This window comes from Pleurodeles waltl, chromosome 1_2, assembly GCF_031143425.1.
Source record: "Pleurodeles waltl isolate 20211129_DDA chromosome 1_2, aPleWal1.hap1.20221129, whole genome shotgun sequence".
Lineage (NCBI taxonomy): Eukaryota > Metazoa > Chordata > Amphibia > Caudata > Salamandridae > Pleurodeles > Pleurodeles waltl.
The window spans coordinates 432825249-432850095 of NC_090437.1; positions in this window are offsets into that span (position 1 = coordinate 432825249).

The window sequence follows — 24847 nt, forward strand, 5'->3', positions numbered from 1 at the left end:
AAACTGACCAATGTGGCTGAGTTTTCTATGTGTGTGTGTATTTTGACCGCGGCGGTGTGTACCGCCAATGGAATACCACGGTTGAAAGACCGCCGCGTGGATTTGTGGGTCGGAATGGTATGGGCGTATTTCTGTTGGCGTGACGGTGGAGGTTTGTTCATCGCCATTTTTTCGCTGACCTTTGGTGTGGCGGACTTTTGTGTATGTCGGGTTTTTGGCGGTTTGCCAGTTGCGGGTCAGAATGACCGTGGCGGTTTGCCGCGGCGGTGTTATGGCGGTCTTCTGACCGGCGGTAAGCGCCTTTTACCGCCTAGGTCAGAATGACCCCCTTAGTGTTTTCTTACACTCCCAGCAAGCCTCTACACACTACACTAGGCCTGGGGTCCATTTGTGGTTTGCATTCCACTTTTGGAGTATATGGTTTGTGTTGCCCCTAGGCCTATTTCCTCCTATTGCATTCTATTGTGTTCTACAGTGTTTGCACTACTTTTCTAACTGTTTACTTACCTGATTTGGTTTGTGTGTGTATATTTTGTGTATTTTACTTACCTCCTAAGGGAGTATATCCTCTGAGATACTTTTTGGCATATTGTCACTAAAATAAAGTACCTTTATTTTTGGTAACTCTGAGTATTGTGTTTTCTTATGATATAGTGCTAAGTGATATAAGTGGTATAGTAGGAACTTTGCATGTCTCATAGTTCAGCGTAAGCTGCTCTGCTATAGCTACCTCTATCAGCCTAGGCTGCTAGAGCACCTCTAATCTACTAATAAGAGATAGTTGGACCTGGCACAAGGTGTAAGTACCACAAGGTACCCAGTATAAGCCAGGCCAGCCTCCTACAGTGCAGTTTCACTGACACTTCGACTTGGCATTTAAAAGTACTTGGCAAGTCTTAAACTCCCCTTTTTCTACATATAAGTCACCCCCTGTGGTAGGCCCTAGGTAGCCATAGGGCAGGGAACTATTTAGGTAAAAGGCAGGACATGCACATGTGTGTTTTATATGTCCCTGTAGTGGAAAACTCCTAAATATGTTTTCCCCTACTGTGAGGCCTGCTCTTTTCATAGGAGAGCATTAAGACTGTCCTCATATACTGTTTGAGTGGTAGATTCTGATCAGAAAGGGGTAAGAAGGTCATATTTAGTATGGCGAGAATGGTAATAGAAAATCCTGTTTATTGGTGAAGTTGGATTTTATATTACCATTTTAGAAATGCCACTTTTAGAAAGTCAGCCTGTCTCCAATCAATGTCTGGGCTGGGCTGGTTGACAGCTCCCTTGTGCATTTCACCCAGAGAACCACAAACACAGGATGCGCAGGCACACCTGCACTCATCTGCATACTGAATGGGTCTTCCCGGGCTGGAAGGGTGGAGGGCCTGACAGTTGCATTTCAAAGGCTAGTTGCCTATCCTCACACAATGGACCGGGACCCTGGCAGACAGAACTGTACTGAAAGGGGAACTTGTGCACTTCAAAACCACTCTTTGAAGTCTCCCCCACTTCAAAGGCATTTTTGAGTATGTAACCTGGGTCTCTGACCCCAGCAACTCTGTCACTTCTGGACCTGAACCTGCAAACTGTCAAAGAGGAACTGCCTAGCTGTCAATAGGACTCATCTGAACTGCTTTGCCGAGAAGGACTGCTGCCCTGCTGTTGCCCTGCTGCCCTGCTGACCTCTGACTTTGCTGAGAAGTGCCCTCCAAGGAGTTGGATTGTGCTTGCCTTCTGTTTTCTGAAATCTCAGTGCTAAAAATAATCCATCTCTTCAGGAAACTCCTTGTGCACCACAAATCGAAGCACAGCCTGCCAGAAACGATGCACAGCCTGCCTTGCAACCAAGAAATTGCTGCACAGCTTGTTGTAATTTAGTAGCGATTAGATTAAGCATTAGCAGAAGACATCTTGTATTTAGCAACTATTGTGAACATTTCGCGGAATCCATTTGTATTCATGGTAGCCATTTTCTCTGCGACATGCTGCCACGTGCTCGCCATGTGCTCTGTCCTACCTTCCTGTTAACTACTCTTGAAAATCTGTCTAGTGACAAGTTATATTTAGCATCTCCCACTTTGCACATGCCCAGTAAGGTCTGCAGCTGTTAGTAATTAGTAACCAACAGTAATGTGTCTACTAGTCCTTGAAAACTTTTAGCCCCTCCTACCTGTCGACTATGCATTTCCATTTGACCTTATATGTATATAAGTCTTGCTTCTATAATTGTACCACCTTCTTTTAGCCCCTGCGTGGGTATAAAAGGACCTTGCTCTCTTAGTTCAGTGTGCTACTTCAAACATTGCCGAAGGGTGCTGTTTGAACTGTAGTACCACCTCATGAGGTTTAATAAACTTTGTCTTTTATTTCAGTTTCTGTGCCAACTTCTTCCTATATGGTCTGAGGACATTGTGCAGAGAAGGGCGAACCCCTTGCACTAGTAGGCCTTGCTGAGGCTTACTTCGACAAGCTGAACCAGAACAACGAAGACCGACTTCCTGAGTGGAAATTCAACGCAGTGCCTGCCTTGCGACAATAAATTTGATGCAGCGCCCTCCCGGATAGACGCAACGACTGTGACTTCTTCCAGTGTGTCCCGGATTTGATCGCAGTTAGGAAAGAAGACTGTGCACTGAAAAATTACACAAGCCCTTTGCAGCGTGGAAAAAAACAACGCATCGTCTGTGCCATGCCAGAAAATCCGACACACACCATATTTTTCCCCGCATCTCCTCCTATACGGTCTCCGTGTGTGTCATTTTTTGATGCAAACCAGGTACCTTGTGTAATCAAGAGACAACTGTTGATTTCTAAGACTTAAGACTCTTTTTAAACTTGCAAAAGTGACATTTCAACTTGTGCTTATTGATTTTTTATTATCTTGACCTTATTTTATTCAGATAAATATAAACTATTTTTCTAATCTTGTGTGGTGTATTTTTACGGTGTTTTCACTGTGCTATTGTATGATTTATTGCACAAATACTTTACACATTGCCTTCTAAGTTAATCCTGGCTACTCAGTGCCAAGCTACCAGAGGGTGGGCACAGGATGATTTGGATTGTGTGTGACTTACCCTGACTAGGATTCTGGTCCCTACTTGGACAAGGGTGTATACCTCTGCCAACTAGGGACCCCATTTCTAACACTATCCCTCTACTTTGCTGAAAACTGGGGCATGTCCGATTCTAAGCTTACTGATTGGGAGGACAAGAAGGTAGTTCCTCATGGGCAATGCAGTTATACAGTGGTGGAAGTGAGGGCTACATTACATTAGGACGTGACTCAGATAGAAGTATTCTTAGGGGAACTAGAATCTGTGGCTAGGGATGATCACACAGCACAGGCTGCCCTGAACGTGACACTAACAACACATGCCAAAATGGTGAAGCAGCTGCAGTATGTTGACTTCAAGGCACACCAGGCTAAAATGCACGAAATCTCCCTGCAACAGGTGCATATTCATGCAGCGTTTACGGATCACTATCACACACTCTATGAACTTTCCACTATCGATGGGACAATATTTGTCACTTCCTTGAGGTGGTAGAACTCCCCACACTGACCCTATTAGAAAGAGAGGACTCCAATGCTCACGTCATGATACAAGAAACTTGGTGATCAACACGGGGCCCAGCAACTAATAAGACACTGTAGAAGGGTGGCCTGGTTTGTATTGGGTACCTAAGGTACTTACACCTTATACCACGTCCAGTTATCCCTTATTAGTGAAATGTAGGCAGTGTCTAGAAACCAGACTCTTTAGAGGAAGCTGTAGCTGCGCAGCCAAGGTTTATCTAGGAGACATGCAAAGCTCATACAATGCCACTGTAGTCACAGTACTCGCACACATGAAAGAAAATGCTCAGTGTTACAAAAATAAAGGTAGTTTATTTTAGTGACACAAATGCCCAAAATACCATATAGACTATACTCCCTTAGAAGGTAAGTAATACACAAATTATATACACTGGTTTGCAGAAATAGCTGTAAAAACATTTTGTAAACAGTGCAAATATTGAAAATCACAATAGTTAGAAATGTGCCTGGGGGAACACAAACCATATACTAAGAAAGTGGTATGCGAATGTCGGTTTCCACGTAGGCTAGTGTAGTGTGTAGAGAGGCACTGGGTGTATTAGAAAACACCAAAGGTAAGGAATAGAACCCACCCCCAGGGTCCAGGAAAGCAGGAGTAAATCACAGTAACTTTCATAGAACACACAAGAACACAAGAAAAAAGATACTGCAAGAACCAGAAGAGACTGCAAGACACCAACGATGGATTCCTGGACCTGAAGACCTGTGGAAGGAGGGGACAAAGTCCAAGAAGCACTGAAGAGTACAGGGAAAACAGGAGCCCCTGCTAACCCAGAAGAAGGTTCAAAAGAAGAACCACTGATGAAGAACAACAGTCAGTACTTCAACCAAGAAGACAGATGCGAGTGAAGATGACCCAAGCGGGATGGATGATTGCAGTCAGGTCTGTGTCACTCCACCAACAAGCCTTGGCACACAGAAAGCTCACGGTTAGTGGAAAATGGTGCTACCTGGGACCAGATGGGACCTGGTGGAATTTATCCAGGAGGGGGAACCAGAAAGGGCTCTCAGCAACTTAGAGAGCCCTCAGAAGACCAGGCAGCGCACCCGGAAGTCCCACAGCATAGGGACTTAGAAAGGAGGCTCACGCAGCACTACACAAAGGGATCCCACGCCTCTAAAGAACCACTCAGGAAGAAGTGCTGGGGGCCAGAGCTGCACGGTACATGAAGAACTTTGTGGAAGGATGCCAACAAGCCTTGGCAACTGCAAAACATGCGGAGTACAGGGGTACTGTCTTGCATATGGAGGCAAGCTCTTACCTCCACCAAAGTTAGACAGTAGGACGTCAGAACCATCGGGACCACTTCTGTCAGCCACCACATGTGATGCTGGATCCAGGCACTTCATAAGGAGAGGGGACCCATGCCACCGGTCGTCGCTGCAGAGGGGTGCCTGCTGAAGCAGGGGAGTGACTCCTTCACTCCAAGGGAGATTTCTTTGTTCTTCTGGTGCAGGCTGAAGACAGGTAGTCCTTGGAGGATGCACAACCTGTAAACAGTTGCAGCTGCTGGCAGGAGCTGAAGATACAATGTTGCAGAAGTTGTCTCTGCTTCTTTTTTGCAGTTTGTAGAGTTCCTGGAGGGCCCAGATGTAGTTTCTTCAGTAAGAAGGTGAAGTAAAGGATGTGGAGGATTCCTGCTGGAATCTTGCAATCCGAATATGAAGAACCACCCAAGAGAGAGACCCTAAATAGCCCTGAAAGGGGGATTGGTCAGCTACACAGGTAAGCACCTATCAGGTGAGGGCTCGGACGTCACTTGCTGGCACTGGTCACTCAGATGCTCCCAGAGTGCCCTGCCAACTTGGAATCCAAGATGGCAAAACCCAGGGACACTTTGGAGGAACTCTGAGCACCACCCCTGTGGAGGTGATGGCCAGGAGAGTGGTCACTCCCCTTTCCTTTGTCCAGTTTCACACCCGAGTAGGGACTGGAGGTCCCTGAACTGGTGTATACTGGATTAGGCAAGGAGGCCACCATCTGTGTCCTTCAAAGCATTTCCAGTGGCTTGGGGAAATGCTACCCCTCCCAAGCCTGTAACACCTATTTCCAAAGGGAGAGGGTGTAACACCCCTCTCCCAAAGGAAATCTTTTGTTCTGGCTTCCTGGGCTTCAGCTGCTCGTGCAACAGGAGGGCAGAAACCTGCCTGTGAGGTGGCAGCAGCTGGGGCTGCCTGGAAAAACTCAGAAGGCTGGAATGGCAATACTTGGGGTTCTCTAATTAGCCCCTAGTGTGCATGGAATCATTCAACCAATGCTTGCAAAAGCAGTGGAGTATGATTCCAACATGTTTGATACCAACCATGCCTATATTCGGAGTTACCATTATGTAGCTGGACATACGTAGTGACCCAGGTCCCGTACACACGTAAAATGGTGTCCCTGCACTCATTATATCTGGGAAAATGGTCCTCGAGGCTGTAGGGGCACCTCTGCTACTGCAGGGGTGCCCTCACACACAGGTACTCAGGGCTGAATGGCCTGCTATAGAGGTGACAAATAAGTGACCTGGTGCAGTATAAATGGCAGTGAAAGGGTGCATGCACCTTTTCAAGCAGGCTGCAATGGCAGTCCCATAGAAGCCTTTGCATGGGCTCCATATGGGTGGCATAAGAAATGCTGTAACCCATAGGGATCCCCTGAAACCCTAATGGCCTGGGTACCTAAGTACCATAAACTAGGAACTTATAAGGAGACATCAGTATGCCAATTTTGTGTGAAATACTGGGTTACCAGTATGCAGTGACAAAAGTTAGAGGGGAGAAAGCATAATCACTGGGATCCTGGTTAGCAGGATCCCAGTGAACACAGTCAAACACACTGAAATCGGGCAGAAAATGGGGGTAACCATGCCAAAAAGATGGTACTTTCCAACAGACACCAGAGTTGGTTGGGCTCCCTTTAGAATTTTTAAGTCATACGAACACCACCTCATACCAAAACCATTAGAGTTGTATCAAGCAGCAGCAGAGGAAGGTCACCTACCACCATCTCTGAGGGAGTCCCTCCTAGTCTCCCTACCTAAACCAGGGTAAGATCCAATGGAGCTTGCTTCATACTGCCCACTGTCCATATTAGTGTAAGACTGTAAAATATCAAATAATATACTGGCAGGTCATTTGTATGAGCCTATGGCATGACTAGTGCATTAGGATCAGAATGGGTTCATACCCGGGAGGTCCACAACTTTGAACTTACGCTGTCTATAAAGAGTAATGGAAGTAGCCCCATCTTGTTGGCCATATGCCACATGCCTGGTGTTAGGTCTGGAAAAAGCATTAGATACAGTGAAATAGGAGTACCTTTTCTCTACACTTTCTAAGTTTGGTATAGCGGGGAGGCTGCAGGAACTGATACAACTGTTGTATGTGGAGCCATAGGTGAGAGTTAATATAGGGCAATGTATCTGTCTATCATTTTGGGTGAGGCGAGGGATACGAAAAGGATGCCCGTTGTCCCTCTTAGTCTTCTTTCTAGTCATGGAACCTCTGGCTCCAAAATTACTTCAGATGGGGTAGGAGTGGGACATCCCAAGTTCTGTAAAAACACACATAGGCCCTCATTACAACATTGGCGGTAAATCCTGCTTACCACTGTGCAGAAGACCGCCAACACACCGCCGCGGCTGCGGAATCCCGCCACAGCTATTACGACCCGCAGCTCAGAATCTGCCAAAATCTAGACACCCACACAAGTCCGCCACACCAAAGGTCAGTGATAAACTGGCGAGAACAAAACCTTCACCGTCACGCCAACAGGAATAGGCCCACACTATCACGACCCACGAATCCACACAGCGGTCTTTCAACCGCGGTATTCCATTGGCGGTACACACCGCCTGGCTCAAAGTACACACACATTTACAAAACACTACCAAATTGGACAAATCGAAATACACACCCCTGATACACATACACACACCACTCCCACACACTCAATACAATATAAAACACACACCCACATTACCCACAAACCCTTACAACAAACAATTTGGACGAAGCAGAGAGTCAGCAAAGAAAAGACGCATGCAGCACACCTCCACAGCTAGGACGATGTAGCTATGGCGCAGAATTGTGGACAGGGTCAACGCAGTGGGACAGCACCCAGGAACACGGGATGACATTAGGAAGAAGTGGAATGACCTACGGGGGAAGGTGCATTCTGTGGTCTCAAGACACCACATTGTGGTTCAGAGGACTGGCGGCGGACCCCCACCTCCTCCCCCACAACTAACAGCATGGGAGGAGCAGGTCTTGGCTATACTGCATCCTGAGGGCCTCGCAGGAGTAGATGGAAGAATGGACTCTGGTAAGTTAAATCTTTCACTAGTTCATCCCCAACCCTACATGCATGCTATCACATACCCCTACCCTCGCCCCCATCACTCCAACTCCTCACATATGTCCCACTATCACAAACCACACATCCCAACACCAAGCCCTGCATGCAACAACAAAGCATGGACACCCATCACCAATGCATGTCCACTACACATACCCACACAGACCCCTAAACAATTATCACACAAGGTCCTACACAAGAATGTAAGCACTGGGGTACAGGGTCACCCACCCATTGCACACCATGGCATACACAGATGCAATAATCATGCCTTTACACCCCTGCAGGACCCCTACCCAACGTCACCAGACAGGAGGTTTCAGACATGTCCACAGAAGAGGCTCACAGTGATGACAGCAACTCTGTCCAACTGGATCTAGATGACCAGCCCGGCCCATCTGGGACCTCGGGACAGTCGGTTCCCCTCACACAGCCACAGGCCACCACAGAGCCTCCCCCCTCAGGAAACACCAGCACAGCACCCACCCAGCGGGCCCATACCTTGGTCCCCAGAACACGTCAAGCAACAGTGTGTCCACCACTACAGGAAACCCAGGCTAACCCACCACCCCAAGAACAGCAGGGACCTGGGGGCAGTGGCAGTGGGCACACGGTTCAGGGGACAGAGGCCCAGGAAAACAGGGAAACTGGGAGGTCTGCTGTGCGACAGGGGGAGGACAGGCCCAGGGAACCCACTCTCCATGAGGCCCTCTCCAACATCATGGGAGCGTACCATCATTCCCAGGAGATGATGGCAACGGTACTGGCCAAGTTTCAGGAGACCCAGCGGCTGCAGGAGGAACAGTATTTGGTGTTCAGGGAGGAACTCAAGTCCATTTACACCACCCTGGGCACCATTGTAGGGGTGCTGAAGGACCTCGTGAACACCAGGAGGGACACTGTGGCACAACAAGGGGCCCCTGACACTAGCATGGACGATGAACTGCCCACCACCTCCACCGGCGCTAGTGGACAGGAGGCCCCGCCACAGGACAACCACACCAGCACCCCACCCCCTGCAGATGGAGAACCACCCCGCAAGCGGCCCCTGAGATCCAGGGCAAAGACAAAGAACAGTGCCAAGACCCCCATCGAGACCACCCTGAATGTCATCCTTCTCTCCCACTTTGTCACCCTGTCCATCCTTAAACTGCCATAGCTCCACTTCCTATGCCCCTTTGGACAATGCACCTGTGAGACAAATAACTGGACTCTGCCATGGACATTCCTCCACCATCACCCCTGACCATTTTACAACCCCCTCCACTATTTAGCACTTAATTAAACATCCTTGAATCACAAAACAATCTGGAGTCAGTCTGTGCTTTCACAAATGTGTATTTGCAATAACTGAGGGAAATAGCAATGTCCATTGTATTGTCAACATACCTATGTCACACAGCTCTAGTCCATGAGGTAACATAGCAGAGGTCACACAGTGGGACCCACATCTGTGAAATCGAAAGGGAAAGTGACAAATTAGGGTCCATACACTGGGTGAATGTGACAGACAGATGATAGGTCGAACAATTTTATCAGATGTAGGAGGCAGTGATGTCTTCTTACCTGTGTCTCACTGGAAGTATTGCTGGATCACAGTGTTTTTGTTGTCTGTGTCCTCTTCTTCTGACTCCTCTTCTTCACTGTCCACAGGCTCCACAGCTGCCACAAGACCTCCTTCTGGACCATCCTCCTGCAGAAAAGGCACCTGTCATCGCAAAGCCAAGTTGTGCAGCATACAGCAGGCCACGATGATCTGGCACACCTTCTTTGGTGGGTAGTAGAGGGAACCACCTGTCATATGGAGGCACCGGAACCTGGCCTTAAAGAGGCCGAAGGTCCTCTCTATAACCCTTCTAGTTCACCCATGTGCCTAATTGTAGCGTTCCTCTGCCCTTGTCCTGGGATTCCTCACTGGGGTCAGTAGCCATGACAGGTTGGAGTAGCCAGAGTCACCTGCAAATGTCGAGGGACAACTGTTAGACACACACTAACCATTAGGGACACCACAGACCCAGACAACTATTCACACTGTATTGGGTCCATGTCCTCACCTAATAGCCACACACGGTGCCTCTGGAATTGCCCCATAACATAAGGGATGCTGCTATTCCTCAGAATGTAAGCCTCATGCACTGAGCCAGGAAATTTGGCATTCACATGGGAGATGTACTGGTCGGCCAAACACACCATCTGCACATTCATCAAACGGTAGCTGTTAAGGTTTCTGTACACATGTTCACTCCTGCGGGGGGTACCAAGGCCACATGTGTCCCATCAATGGCACCTATGATGTTGGGGATTTGTCCCAGGGCACAGAAGTCACCTTTCACTGTTGGAAAATCCTCCACCTGAGGGAAAACGATGTAGCTGCACATGTGTTTCAGCAGGGCAGACAACACTCTGGACAACACGTTTGAGAACATAGGCTGGGACATCCCTGATGCTATGGCCACTGTAGTTTGAAAAGACCCACTTGCCAGGAAATGGAGTACTGACAGGACCTGCACTAGAGGGGGGATTCCTGTGGGATGGCGGATAGTTGACATCAGGTCTGGCTCCAACTGGGCACACAGTTCCTGGATTGTGGCACAATCAAGTCTGTAGGTGACAATTACATGTCGTTCTTCCATTGTCGAGAGGTCCACCAGCGGCCTGTACACCAGACGATGCCACCATCTCATCACCTTCCCCAGCGGGACGTGCACTATGGATGAGAACTGCAAGCAGAGGGTGAGCCAACACTGAGGTACTAAAACAACAACTTTATTGCACACATTTGTCAATCCGCTATGTGCATGTCTTAGTGTGTATGCAAGGCCTAGATATGTGTGACACATTTAAAAATAATGCCATGTGGCCTCCTGAAATGGCGGATGCCTGACCTGTAATGTGGGACAAGGGGATATGAGGTAACTGGACTGGCGTTGTACACCTTCACGGTAGGCGGTCGAAGACAGCGGCGCAATCCTGCATTGGTTGACATTGGACCCTATGGGTCCCAGGAGCCAATGAAGATGTACGCCGGCAGTGACGGTACGCACCGCCTCGTACATGACCGCCATTTTCTCTCTGTTTACTAACTTGATACCTGATCTTCAACAGGAGAGGACCTACACTGCAAGTGCTGCTGTGACCTCAGTCTGGAAGCAACAATGGCTTATGTGTCTGGGGAAAGGGCCCCTGCCTTCACATCGGAGGAATTGGAGAAACTAGTGGATGGGGTCCTCCCCCAGTACACGCTACTCTACGATCCTCCAGACAAACAGGTGAGTACACTGTGATCATGCTGTTTGGGCAATGCCTATTTGGAGAGGTGTGGATGGGAGATGGGGGGGTGATGAGGCGTGCATGATCCGACGGTGAGTGTATGTGCGTCAGGGCAAGGGTGGGAACGTGGGACAATGACTGTGACGGTCTGGACGAATAATGTTGCACCTTTTCCCCTGTACAATTCCTGTAGGTCAGCGCCCACCAGAAGAAGGATATTTGGCATGCCATCGCCAAGGACGTTCGGGCCCTGGGGGTCCACCACAGACGGAGCACCCACTGCCGTAAAAGATGGGAGGACATTCGCCGTTGGAGCAAGAAGACGGAGGAGGCCCAGCTGGTGATGGCCTCCCAACGTGGGAGGGGTGCCCGTCGCACTATGACCCCCCTGATGTTCCGGATCCTGGCAGTGGCCTATCCGGAGTTGGATGGGTGCTTGAGGGCATCACAGCAGCCACAAGGGGGTGAGTACAGTCACATCCATCTGACTCTGCGTGCATTGGAGGTGTCTGGGTGTGGTAGGTGGGCTGTGGGTTCTCCTAGGCTAGGGCGAGCCTTGTAGGCAAGGACCCTTTGTGAGGCAGGCTAAGTGGCACCGCAACCCCACCAGTAGTAAGAGCCATCTACATCTAGTCAGGCTCCTGTGACTTCTGTGTGTGCAGCAATCGGGCATAGGCCATGTACCCCATGACCCTGTGAGGAATTAGGAAACTCTAAGTGCACGGCGTTGTGCAGAGGGCTGCTGTGTCTGTAGTGTCTGCCAATGGTAACAGTATTGCATGTACTGAACATGTCTTTCTACTTTCTTCCCCCCTTTTTGTGGTATCCCTGTTCTTGTGTGCATTAGCATCATCAGGCAGAGGAGCTGCATCCCACATGGCCCTGGAGGGCGACACTACGGAGTCAGAATTCACCAGTGGGACGGAGGGCGAGGGGAACTCCACGGCGGGGACTGGAGCAGAGACCAGTGACACCGACTCCTCCTCTGATAGGAGCTCCCTTGCGGTGGCGGGCCCCTCTGTGCCCCCGCATCTACAGGTACAGCCGCCACCCCCCCACCAGCACCGCCGTCCCAGCAGCCCCTCAGAGTGTGGCCCGTGGCCGCTCACCCAGGAGGGTGGGCATCTCCTTCACCCTAGGCACCTCAGCCCCTGCCCCAGTCAGCCCTGCTGCACTCAGTGAGGAGGCCACTGACCTCCTGAGATCCCTCACTGTTGGGCAGTCTACCATTCTGAATACCATCCAGGGTGTAGAGAGGCAGTTGCAACATACAAATGCATACCTGGAGGGCATTCATTCTGGGTCAGGCAGCCCAACAGAGAGCATGGCAGACTCTGGCCTCAGCTCTGATGGCAGCCATTGTCCCTGTGTCCAACCTCCCCCCCCAACTTCCTCCACCCAAACCCAATCCCCAGTACCTCAGCCTATCCCAAGCACACCATCAGACCAGCATGCACACACCTAAACACACAAGGGTAGCTCTGGCAAGCATAAGCACCACACATCCCACAGGCACTCACACAAGCATCATACCCATGCAGACATACCAACAGCCACTGCCTCCACTGTGCTCCACTTCTCCACGTCTCCCTCCTCCCTCCCTGTCACATCTCCACTCACCTGCATGCACTACATCCTCAGCCACTACCTCCATCACCAGCACGCCCATCACCACACACCGCTCATGTGCAATCACCACCCCCACTACCATTCACACATCCCCTGTGTCTTCTACCAGTGTGTCTGTGAGCCCTCCTCCCAAAGTACACAAATGCAGTCACACACCCACCCAACAGCCATCCACCTCACGACAGCCTCCAGCCCATGCACCTTCACCCAAAGTCAGCAAACGAACACCTTCTACAACCACTACCTCTTCCTCCACTCCCAAACCACCTCCATCTACCCGTCCCAGTGTGTCTAAAAAACTTTTCCTGTAAACCTTGACCTCTTCCCTTCACCTCCGCCACCCCTTCCGTCCTCTAGGGCCTGCCTTTCCAGGTCCCAACCCAGCACCTCAGCCACCACATCACCGGGCACAGTGGTGCCAGCAGTAACCGGATTCTGGAGTGCGCCAAGCAGCAGGGCTGCCAGTGTCCCAAGGAGCGTGGCCAAGGACATTTCCCCACCTCCAAAACAGACGAAGTTGCCCACATGCCGGAGGGAGAAGGCCAAAACACCTGCCACCAAGGGCTCAGCCAGGACAACAGTTGGGAGTGGCAAGACAGCTGCCCCACCATCCAAGGTGGGGAAGGGCCTGAAAAAGAAAGGTAAGTCAACGTCGCCGCCAACCTGCCTGGCGGACAAGACCGCCACTGGCACTGCCACATGCACCGCCACCATGGGCACCGCCGCCAGCACCTAAGATACTGAGCCCTTCACCTGCACCGCAGACACTGTGCCCTTCAGCAGCACCAAGGTCAGTGAGCCCGCCACCACCACCGCCGCTCAGGACACCGCCACCAGCACCGAGGTCAGTGAGCCCGCCACCAGAACCGCTGCTCAGGACACCACCACTAGCACCGCCGCTCAGGACACCGCCGCCAGCACCAAGGTCAGTGAGCCCCCCACCAGCACCGCCGCTCATGACACAGTTGCCAGCACCAAGGTCAGTGAGCCCCCCACCAGCACCGCTGCTCAATGAGCGCCGCAAGCATCGCCGCTACTGAGCCTGCCGCCAGCACCACCAACGGCCAGGCCACACCACATCCTGAGTCAGTGGCACCACTGCAGACATGGCTGCCATCCCCAGTGGTCATTCGTACGAGGCTGGTGGTCAGTTCCAGGAGCCTGGCCTGCTGCATATTGCACCACCGTCAGTGGAGTGTCACATCCACTACCTCAGTCCTTGGCAGGATGAAGCACTCTGGGCACAAAGCCCCCTCCAGAACCAGTGGAGAAAGACATCCACTACCTCTGTCCTTAGCAGGATGAAGCACTCTGGGCACAAAGCCCCCTCCAGAACCAGTGGAGACTGTTATCCACCTGAGAGACTGTGGCTTTGCACTCCCCAGGATAAAGCAGTGGGCAAACCACCCACTGGAAAGACTTAAGAGACTGTGGCTTTGCACTCCCCAGGATAAAGCAGTGGGCAAACCACCCACTGTAAAGACTTGAGAGACTGTGGCTTTGTACTCCCCAGGATAAAGCAGTGGGCAAACCACCCACTGAAAAGACTTGAGAGATTGTGGCTTTGCACTCCCCAGGATATATCAATGGGCATGGAGCCCCCTCGTGGAGCTGATGTCATGCACTCATCCGGCTGAGGTGCCCCCCCTTCCCTTCCCCCTGAGATGCCTGTGTTTTTTTTCAATCTGATGCCCCTGCAGTGTTCTCTCCATTTCGATCGGGTATCTTGTGTGGGCCTCGCCCATGCATTTTAGGGCCAGTGGTCCACGGACTATATTGGTGCAGTACCTGGACTTTAATTCTTGGTGTACATATTTGTTTATAGTGTATATACATTTTTGATTAATGGATTTTACAGGATTACAATCGTTCAACTCATTTCCTTTTGTCTTTGCGTTCTTCCAGGGGGGGTTGGGGGAGTAAATGTAATGTTTCAGCATATATTGGTGTGTGTGTTGTTGTGGGTGAGGGTGGGGGTGGGGGTGTTGCATGTTGCGTGTGTGTCACTCTCTTTTCCCTCTCCCCTCCCCTGTGTCGTAGGTGCAGTACTCACCGTGGTCGTCGCTGCCGTCGGTCGTGCTCCTGGTAGAGGAGCAGGAAGACAATCGCAGGGAGTATTTGGAGTTCAGGCTCCATGGCGTCCTGGTTCCTCGTGGAATGTGTAGAGGTGAGTGTTTCCCCTTCCAAGTCCTGTTTCTGACGTGTTTTTGTTTGCGTTGAATCCGCCCCGGAAAAGGTGGCGGATTGGCCTGTCATAATAGTGTGGGCGGTACATTGTCTTCCGCCTGTCTGTTGGCGGTGACCGCCATGCTGTTTGTTTGTACTGCCGTGGCGGTCAGAGTGTTAAAATGGCTGTCTATGTTGGCAGTTTCCGCCACAGTCATAATTCCATTTTTTTTACCACTGGCCTGTTGGTGGTTTTACCGCTGCTTTACCACCGACCGCCAGGGTTGTAATGAGGGCCATAGTCCCTTTACATGCAGATGGATTATGTCCTGGTTTATAACTGTGACATCTGCAGAGGCGTCAAACCAATTTAGAATGTTCTACAAGAGTTCCAATCTGCATCTGGACTTGGAAAAGTCCTGTTTATTTCCCATGAATCCACATTGCCCTCAACAGGAGTAGATGGTTACCAATTGAAGTGGGAACCCCAAACATTCCGGTTCCTGGGCATCAATATCTATTGCAAAACAAGAGATCTATTAGGTGACAATCTCACAAAGGCCATATCACTATTGAAGCCCCAGATGGCCTTTTGGAGCATGCTACAACTCACAGTGCTAGATAGGGTGTCCTTAGCCAAAATGATGATACTTCCCCACCTGCTATATTATTTCTAAAATCTACCTGTCAGTATACCAAGATCTGCCTTTCATGCCTTACACTCAGCCCTAGAGTCCTTCATCTGGAATAAAGGCTGCAGCAGAGTGGCACTTAAAAAATTTCACCTGCCCACCATGAAGGGTGGATTAGGTGCCCTAGATTATGAACACTATTATTTAGCAGTGCAACAGAAGTGGCCTGCACATTTGTTCGAGGTTGGCAACATTGAGGAGCTGGGTTTCACCACACCTGCCCAGGTACATGCAGCGATACAGCATGCTTTCCTCCCACAGATACGACCACCACATGGGGCGAATGGATTGCGCAGATAGCATTTGAGTGTTTTAACCGCAGCCTGAAACTCATACCAAGAATGCCTCATTACTCACCAAAAATTCAGCTTCAGTCCATACCCACCTTTAAAGGTATGATAGGCGAAGTGAGGATAAGCACTTGGACAAAGGCAGGAGTATGCACATTATGTGCATAGTTTTTAGAGGGCAAGCTTCAGCCCCCAGGCTGCTGCAAGAAGAATATGGGATCCCAGCAGGGCACTTCTAGCACACACACATCAGCTGGTGGAGATTCTTCGGTCTAGAGCATCATGGACACAGAGCAAGATCAGCACCCTGTGATGTGCACACTACACACAATAGGAGGAAGGTGCAGACTCACTAACAGGTTCACCCGAGCACTTGCACATGCTGCACAGTATCACTTAGCAGCAACTCATAGAGAATGAGAGAAAGGTCTGGGTAGAGAACTCACATGCAAAGAGTGGGAGAAAGTAATGGAATGTCCCTGGAAAGTATCATGTAATGTGAAATTTCAATACATTCAACATAACATTCTACACAGGGCTTATATCAGACCAGCCTCCCTCTTTTGCATGTTTGGTTCCACATCGGTGTGCCCATGAGTGACAGCAAATGGGTGCAGACATGATACATATGTTTTTGTCCATCCTGAAAGCAACAAAATTCTGGGCCTTGATCTCTAGTGAAAGAGAGCAGGTGACTGACCATACAGATTTTCACGCGATAAAAGGGTTGTTGCTTGGACTTTTTAAAAGGTCACTGGTAGCCAAAGATGAGAATAGATTTATGGACCTGGCATTACTATTAGGCCACATACTCATTGCTGAGTATGGGAGGGCCCCAGCGCCACCCAGTGCAGCTCACTGGGGAGCCACGACCCTGAAGTGGGGACACACAAAGGCAGTGGCACTGAGACGGATGGTCGGGGTCTGCACAAGGACCCCATAGCAGCAGAATGGGAGGTGCTACTGCTCAACTTACATACACAACAGGAGATAGCCAAAGAACCCCATAGCAGCTCCTGATTGCCTGTTTGTGGTTGATTCTTCACCCTCGCCTTACTGTTCTCCTCCGAGCTTTCCTACCTCTCTCTAAAATTTTGTGTGAGAGATGTATATTTGGTTGGAGTTAGCCTGGCCCTACCTGGTTAGATTGTGGCCTCATCGTCATGTTAGACATCTTTAAGTATATTGCATGATTGGTTACTTGTTGTTATATTATAGAGTAGTATAAGGGATTTGAACCACTTGTTCCTGTACTTTATACAGTCATCCTATAGAGGACATTTTGGGATCACTACCTATATGTACATGTGACGGCATTGATCCACTAACTGTAATGTAATTTGATTTCCCATATGAAATATAAATACAAATGGTTAAAAAAAAGATGCTTATTTCACTATTCCTATTTAGGAAGAAAGTCAGAAGTTTTTAAGATTCATGTGGAAGGGGACTGTGTCTTCCTTTAGGTCTGTCTGCAGCCCCTTGGTGCCTTGTGAATGTTTCAGAACCAGTAGTGAGATACCTCAGAGAAAGGGGGAATCGGATGATAATTCACTTAGATGATATTCTGATGGCATAGAATGTGACAGATTTAAAAGGCCAATTGCAAGTGGTGAAGGATTTGTTAGAGAATCTATGTTTCTAAGTGACTTTGGAGAAATTGGTTTTAGTACCAGCTTAGCGTTTTGAGTTTTTAGGTTTTCTGGTAGCCACATACTTATGTCAATTGCAGTTGCCGGAGAAGAAGATAAACAAGGTAAGGCAAGAGGTAACTGTTCTATTAAAGAAGGAGAAAATACAGTTGAGAGAATTAACTTAAATCATTGGTCTGTTACCATCTTCGATACAAGGGATTTTTCCAGGTACGTTGTGTTACTGGGCACTTCAATGGTTGAAGATAGTAGGCTTGTCTGGAGGCCTTTGGTATGGGGACAAGATAGAATTGAATCAGGAAGTGAGGGTAGAACAATGGTGGAAGAAAATTTGGAAGCATGGGAAGGAAAGGCAATTTTTGGACCAAAAGCAGATTTAAATCTGGAGTACGATGCAAGCAAATTAGGTTGGGGAGCTTTTTATTCAGGACAGGAAACAGGAGGAGTATGGACTTCAGAAGCAAGACAGAGTCCCATAAATTGTTGGTATTGAGAGCAGGATTGTTTGCTTTACAGAGTTTCAGGATACAGTTGGAAGGTCATGCTGTTCTTTTGAAAATAGACAATGTTGCTGCTCTAACTTACATCAACAAGTTAGGAAGTACCAGGTCGAAGAAATTGTCAGATTTAACACAAGAGACGTGGAAGTACTGCTTGGAGCACAATATCATTTTGCAGGCAGGATATCTTCCAAGTATTTCCAGTGTAATAGCAGATTGGGAGTTAAGAAACCTGATAGATTACAGTGATTTGAAGTTAATGGAGGATCTGTTTTAGAGAATTCATAGGATTCGGAGTCGTCTTGCTGTAGATATTTTGCCTCCAGACTTTTCAATTACAGAGGTGTATGAGTTAAAGACTGGATCCGGGAGTGATATCAATAAATGCTTCCAAGCAGGATTGGAGGAATCTGAAGGGTTATGCTTTTCCTCTGTTTCCGTCAATGATTCAGAGAGTGTTAGTTCATGTGAGAAGACAGAAATGTCAGATTGTTTTGTTGACTCTGTTTTGGAAAACTCAACCTTTGTTTTCAACAGTGTTGGGAATGGCAGTCAAAATTCCGTATTTAATACTGTCATGCGAAAGACTTGTTATGGGAGTAAGGCAAGTGGAGGGTATATTCAACCTTCTAGTATGGAAAATCTCAGTTCAAGAAGACAACCAGGCGTAATGGACACTAGGTACTGGGAAAAGATAGAGAGGGGCATTGTCAGTATGGGTAGATTGGTGCATGGAAAGGGATTTGACTCCCGTGCAAACTGATGAAATAGAGGTGGCAAATTTCTTACCAGAACCTTTTCAGAAGGGTCTGTCATACAGACCTTTTAATTGCTCTATAGCAGCAATAGTGACTGGACACTGTTTAATACAAGGAATTCCTTTTGGCAGAAGCCCTTTAGTATGCAGGGCAATGAAAGGAATTAGACTCAAAAGGCCTCTGAGGTTGAAATATCAGACTTTGTAGGATGCTGATGTAGTACCTTAAAATTTTTCAAAGCTGGCCAAGCAATAAGTATTTATAAATTTGGGAACTGTCTTTGAAATTAGCAACTTTATTATGCTTAATATCTTTCAGAAGTATATTTCATGTGAGAGCTTTAGAGATTTGGAGGTTTGTAAAAGTTTTATCAACCAAATTGGGTATTGTTTGAAATATGTCAGAGAACAAAACTATGGCCCTCATTATGACCCTGGCGGACGGGGGAGAAGTGGTGGTAAAACCGCCAACAGGCCGGCAGGAAAAAAAATGGAATTATGACCATGGCGGTTACCGCCATGGTCATCCGCCACTTCTCCACTCTGACCGCCAGGGTGGTGACGACCGCTGGGCTGGAGACTTCGGTCGTCACCAGACCACTGGTGGTATCAGGACCCTGCATACCGCCATGGATTTCGGGTGGTTTGGAACCACCATGAAATCCATGGCGGTAGGCACTATCAGTGCCAGGGAATTCCTTCCTTGGCACTGATAGGGGGTCCTCCCCCAACACCCCTGACCCTCCTGCCACCCCCTAAAGGTGGCAGGACCCCCCTCCCCACCCTCACACCCAACATGTACAGACACAAACACCTCCCCACCCCCAACATGCACAGACACACAACCCCTACACGCACACAAACACATACCCGCACACATACAAGCAGACACGCACACAGAACGACCCGCACACATTTTCCATACACACAACAGACACCCCGCATGCATACAAGCACTCACACACATCCTTTACATACTCACACGCACACCCCCATGCACGCACTCAACACACAATACCCTCCCACCCCCTCCCCTAACGGCCGATCAACTTATCTTGTCCGTTGATCCTCCGGGAGGGGACGGGATCCATGGGGGCCACGCCGCCGCCAGCACCCCGTCACCAGAACACCGCCACACCGAATCATGGAACGTGATTCGGTGGGTGGTGTTCTGATGACGGGGCGGTGAAGGTGGAGCAACCTCCACTTCCCCGCCAACCGCCAGTATGGCTGCTGGCGGCTCTCCATCCGAAAAAGGACGGAGGGTTGCCAGCAGTCATAATACGCCACACAGAAAACCGCCCGCACTGGCAGTCTTCAGCACGGCGGTACCTCGGCGGTCTTTGCAAAAGACTGCCGAGGTCGAAATGAGGCCCTATGTCTAGTTCAGTACTTTATCCTTATTTTACTAACATTCTGAAACAGTGTGAAGTGAGATGTTTGAAGAGAATGTATGCAGAATATTGGACAAGAGATGTGCAGGAGAGGAACAATTGATTATGTCCTATGTTAAACCCTTTAAAGGGGGCTTGAATGCTACTATTGCTCTTTGGGTAAAATCAGTGATGAAACAAGCAGGTGTGGATTTTGCCAAATGTACAGCTCATTCGAATTGGAGTGAACTGGCTAGCGAAGTATTCATGTCAGGAGGATGATTGGAAGATGTGTTAAAGGCAGCAGACTGGTCAAATGTTGACACTTTTAGAACATGCTACTTTAAAGCTGCAGAACATGCTTCAAGTTATGCCTTGAAAAGCTTTGAACATGTATAATGCTAGCCTCCTGTCTTGTTGTTATTCTTAAAGGTTAACTAAATAAAGAATTGAAATTTTATTAAAGACAAGAAGGCTAGCATTATCCCACGCACCTTTCCCAAATGGGAGGTGGCTTGTTTGGTGGATGGTGAGTATAATAAAACAAAATGTATGTAGAAAGATTGTAATATATAATGAATAGATTATTCTAGATACACAAGTACTATACTGCAGCCTCCTAGAGTGTTCTAAAGAACAATTACAGTGCTAACAGTCTTACTTATGACAAAAAAGTGACACACCTGAAGCCATCTTGATTGAATTAAACTGGTAACCTTTAATTTAGAAAGGAACTAATGAGAGGGTTCATTTTGGTTCAGAAATACAATACAATACAATATAATAAATGTATAAAGAGCACAGCTGCCTCCATGGAAGTGTCCCGGCGCTAACATTTCCTAACTTGTAATCAGGCTAAGACGCCACCAGATGCCTAGTTGTCGAACAGATATGATTTCAAGAGTCTATGGAAGACCTGTTCGCAAGGAGCAAAACGGAGTTAGAAAGGCAAGAAGTTCTGAAATGTATCGGTCAGATAGGAGAAGGTCCAACTGGAGTGATCTAGCCTGATAGCCAGGGCCTCTCTGCTCAAAGGCTCTATATGCAAACTTGAGGGCTTTAAATGTAATGCAACCTCTGATCAATAGCCAGTGCAGACTCGTAAAGAGGGCACTGCTGAAACACAGGCGGGTTTCTTCAGGATCAACCATGCTGCTGCATTTTGAATAATCTGTAATCGACGAAGGTGATATTGTGGTAAGCCCAAATAGAGGCTGTTAACATATTCTTATTTTGATGTCACCAATGCATAACTTATAGATTTTCGGCAGTTCACTGGTATCAGATCCATCACTTTCATGATTGTTTTAATAGAAATTATGGTTAGTGCTGTAGAAAGAAAAATTAGGACACATTTCAAGTGAGTTCTCAAATATCTTCCTCTTCTATTTCACTAAAACATTCTGACATGCAGACTGAAACGTGCAGTTTCAACTCCAGCAGCAGACTGACAATTAATTCACTGGTGATCAGTGACTTCACTAAAATGTTCTAATGAGCAACTGGAGTGCTAACATTCTAAATTCATGCCAAAAGTTTGACACATCTGAACGCCATCTTGATGGAATCAAACTTAAAAACTGAAAACATTTTTATTGAGGATACTGCAGTAAATGAGGAGATTGGGGAGCATCATAACAAATAGGTCTCCCAAGGTAGCCACCAGAGAAAAGGAGCCCAAAAATATGACAAATATTACCCAAATGTAGCCCAAATATATCCCAATCCCAGAAATGTGAAAAACACTTAGGTCCATATTTATACTTTTTTTGCGCCGCATTTGCGTCACTTTTTGATGCAAAAGTGGCGCAATCTTACAAAATACAATTATAGTTTGTAACTTTGTGCGTTTTTCCATCAAAAAATTTCAGAGATGTGGAGCAAAAATGTATAAATATGGGCCTTAAGGCCTCATTATGACTTTGGCCTTTCCACCATAGGACCGCCAAAGCCACGGGGAGGACACCATTGTCATACTGGTAGCTTCCCCCCAAGGGTATTACAATGTCCCTGGCCAGGCTGACTGACGGGAACACTATATTGAGTGTTCCTGCCAGGCTGACTGGGGGAAAAAGTGCTACGATATTGGTCTTGGCTCCTTTAAGGGAGCCAAGGCCAACATCGTATCACACCAGCACCATTGGAATGTGCACTGTCCGCAAAGTAGACACTGTGCATTTCAATGGTGTTGGGCAGGGGGGCCACCTAGCACTGGCTTCACAACAGTCTTTCCATGGTGGGGTCCCTATCATGGAAAGGCTGGCAGAAAGCTGAGTTGTTAGCCAGACAGCGCTGAGTTCAGTGCTGCCATGGCTGAGTACAACTCAGACCGTTGGCATCCCATTGGGAACCATGTTACTGCGATCAGACTGCCTGGAGTGCAGTGGTCATACCATAACTGCAAGTGTGGAGGTCCTCAGACCTCCACGCTCTTAAGGGGACTCTTACTTTCTTTGTTTATTAGCAGTTTTATAAAGCGCAGACTTGACTTGAAGGTACTAGGGGCCATATTTATACTTTTTGACGCAAAACTGCGCTAACGCAGTTGTGCGCCAAAAAAATTAGCGCCGGCTAACGCCATTCTGAAGCGCCATGCGGGCGCCGTATTTATTCAATGACGTTAGCCGGCGTTAGCCGCCGGCGCTGTCTGGTGTGCGTTAAAAAAAACAACGTACACCAGGCAGCGCCGGCGTAGGGGGAAAATGGCGTATGGGCATCCACAAATGGTGCAAGTCAGGCTGAGGCAAAAAAATCGCCACAACCCGATTTGCGCAATTTGTTTACGACGCCCATCCCCCATTGAAATGACTCCTGTCTTAGCAAAGACAGGAGTCATGCCCCCTTGCCCAATGGCCATGCCCAGGGGACTTCTGTCCCCTGGGCATGGTCATTGGGCATAGTGGCATGTAGGGGGGCACAAATCAGGCCCCCCTATGCCACAAAAAAAAATAAAAAAAAATACTTACCTGGATTTACCTTAATGTCCCTGGGGTGGGTCCCTCCATCCTTGGGTGTCCTCCTGGGGTGGGCAAGGGTGCCAGGGGGTGTCCCTTGGGGCAGGGGAGGGCACCTCTGGGCTCATTCTGAGCCCACAGGTCCCTTAACGCCTGCCCTGACCCAGGCGCTAAAATCCGGCGCTAATGCGGGTTTTTTAGACCCACCCACTCCCGGGCGTCATTTTTGCCCGGGAGTATAAATACGACGCATATGCATCGGAGTCATTTTTAAGACGGGAACGCCTACCTTGCATATCATTAACGCAAGGAAGGTGTTCACGCAAAAAAATGACGCTAACTCCATGACGCCAAAGTATAAATATGGAGTTAGTTTTGCGTCGAATTTGCGTCGAAAAAAACGACGCAATTTCGGCTCAAACAGAGTATAAATATGCCCCCAGAGTGCTTTGCATGAGCATCAGTTACATTACACAAGGACACATATTTTGGTGCCCAATAATGACCCTGGGGACCACCACCCCTCAGGTCCAGCTCCTGCTATATCAGTGGGGTGCCCACTGGGACATAGCTGTTTGCCCTGCCCTGACTTGGCAGGAGCTTTGACAAATAGGAGCAAACACTCCGCTTACAGCAAGTGAGAGCTATCAAACAGCTTTCACTTGCTGGAAGCGGAGGTCTCCTCTGTTTTCCTGCCTGGAGACATACAGGCAGGGAAATAGAGGAAACAATTGCTCTCACAGAGAAGGAGCTGCATCTTTAGCAGCTCTCTCCCTGTGACAGCAATGCAGGCTTCTGGAGGAGGTAGTGAGCCAGCTGTGACTGTGGGGGCCTTGAGGCTCCCCGTGGTCTCATTACACACTGGGTGCCCTGGGGGGCATCCAAGAGAGATCCTTCATGGAGGTGAATGCATCCATTGGAGTGCAATCAGACACTCTCACACCCACATAGACCCTCTCACACCCACTTCCATACCCAGCAGACACTCTCACAGCCACTCTCACACCCAGAGACACCCTCTCACACATATTCTGACACCCAAAGAGTCAGGCCCTTTGACCAACTCCCACTGTGCAAGCCAAAGGCTCTGCGTGGCAGTGTTTGGATTAACATATAGAAATGAAAATTACATCACCTTAAATAAACCATAGAAATTAACTGGAAAAACAAAGGTCACAGGGGCATGATAGGAAATAGAATAAAAACCTTAGAAATTCATTAAAAAAAACAAAGGTTACACAGACATATTAGTTAGGCTCAGATTTCACTTGTACAAAACCAGTGAAATTCAGCAGTTGCAGTTAGAGCTATTTCCAGAAACTATAACTCACAACCTAAAGTCACTAAAACTCACATGCATATAACTTTTGTACACGTGAAATCTGAGCCTAACTATAATGTTGCTGTAACCTTTGTTTTGTAAATGAATATATATGTATATATATATATATATAAACACACACACATATATATGTATATAAATATATGTATATATATATACACACACATTCATATATATATATATATAAATATATATAGATATATGTACATTTATAAATATAAATAAATATATATATATATATATACACACACACACACATATATATTACCTAGTGTGGGTGGA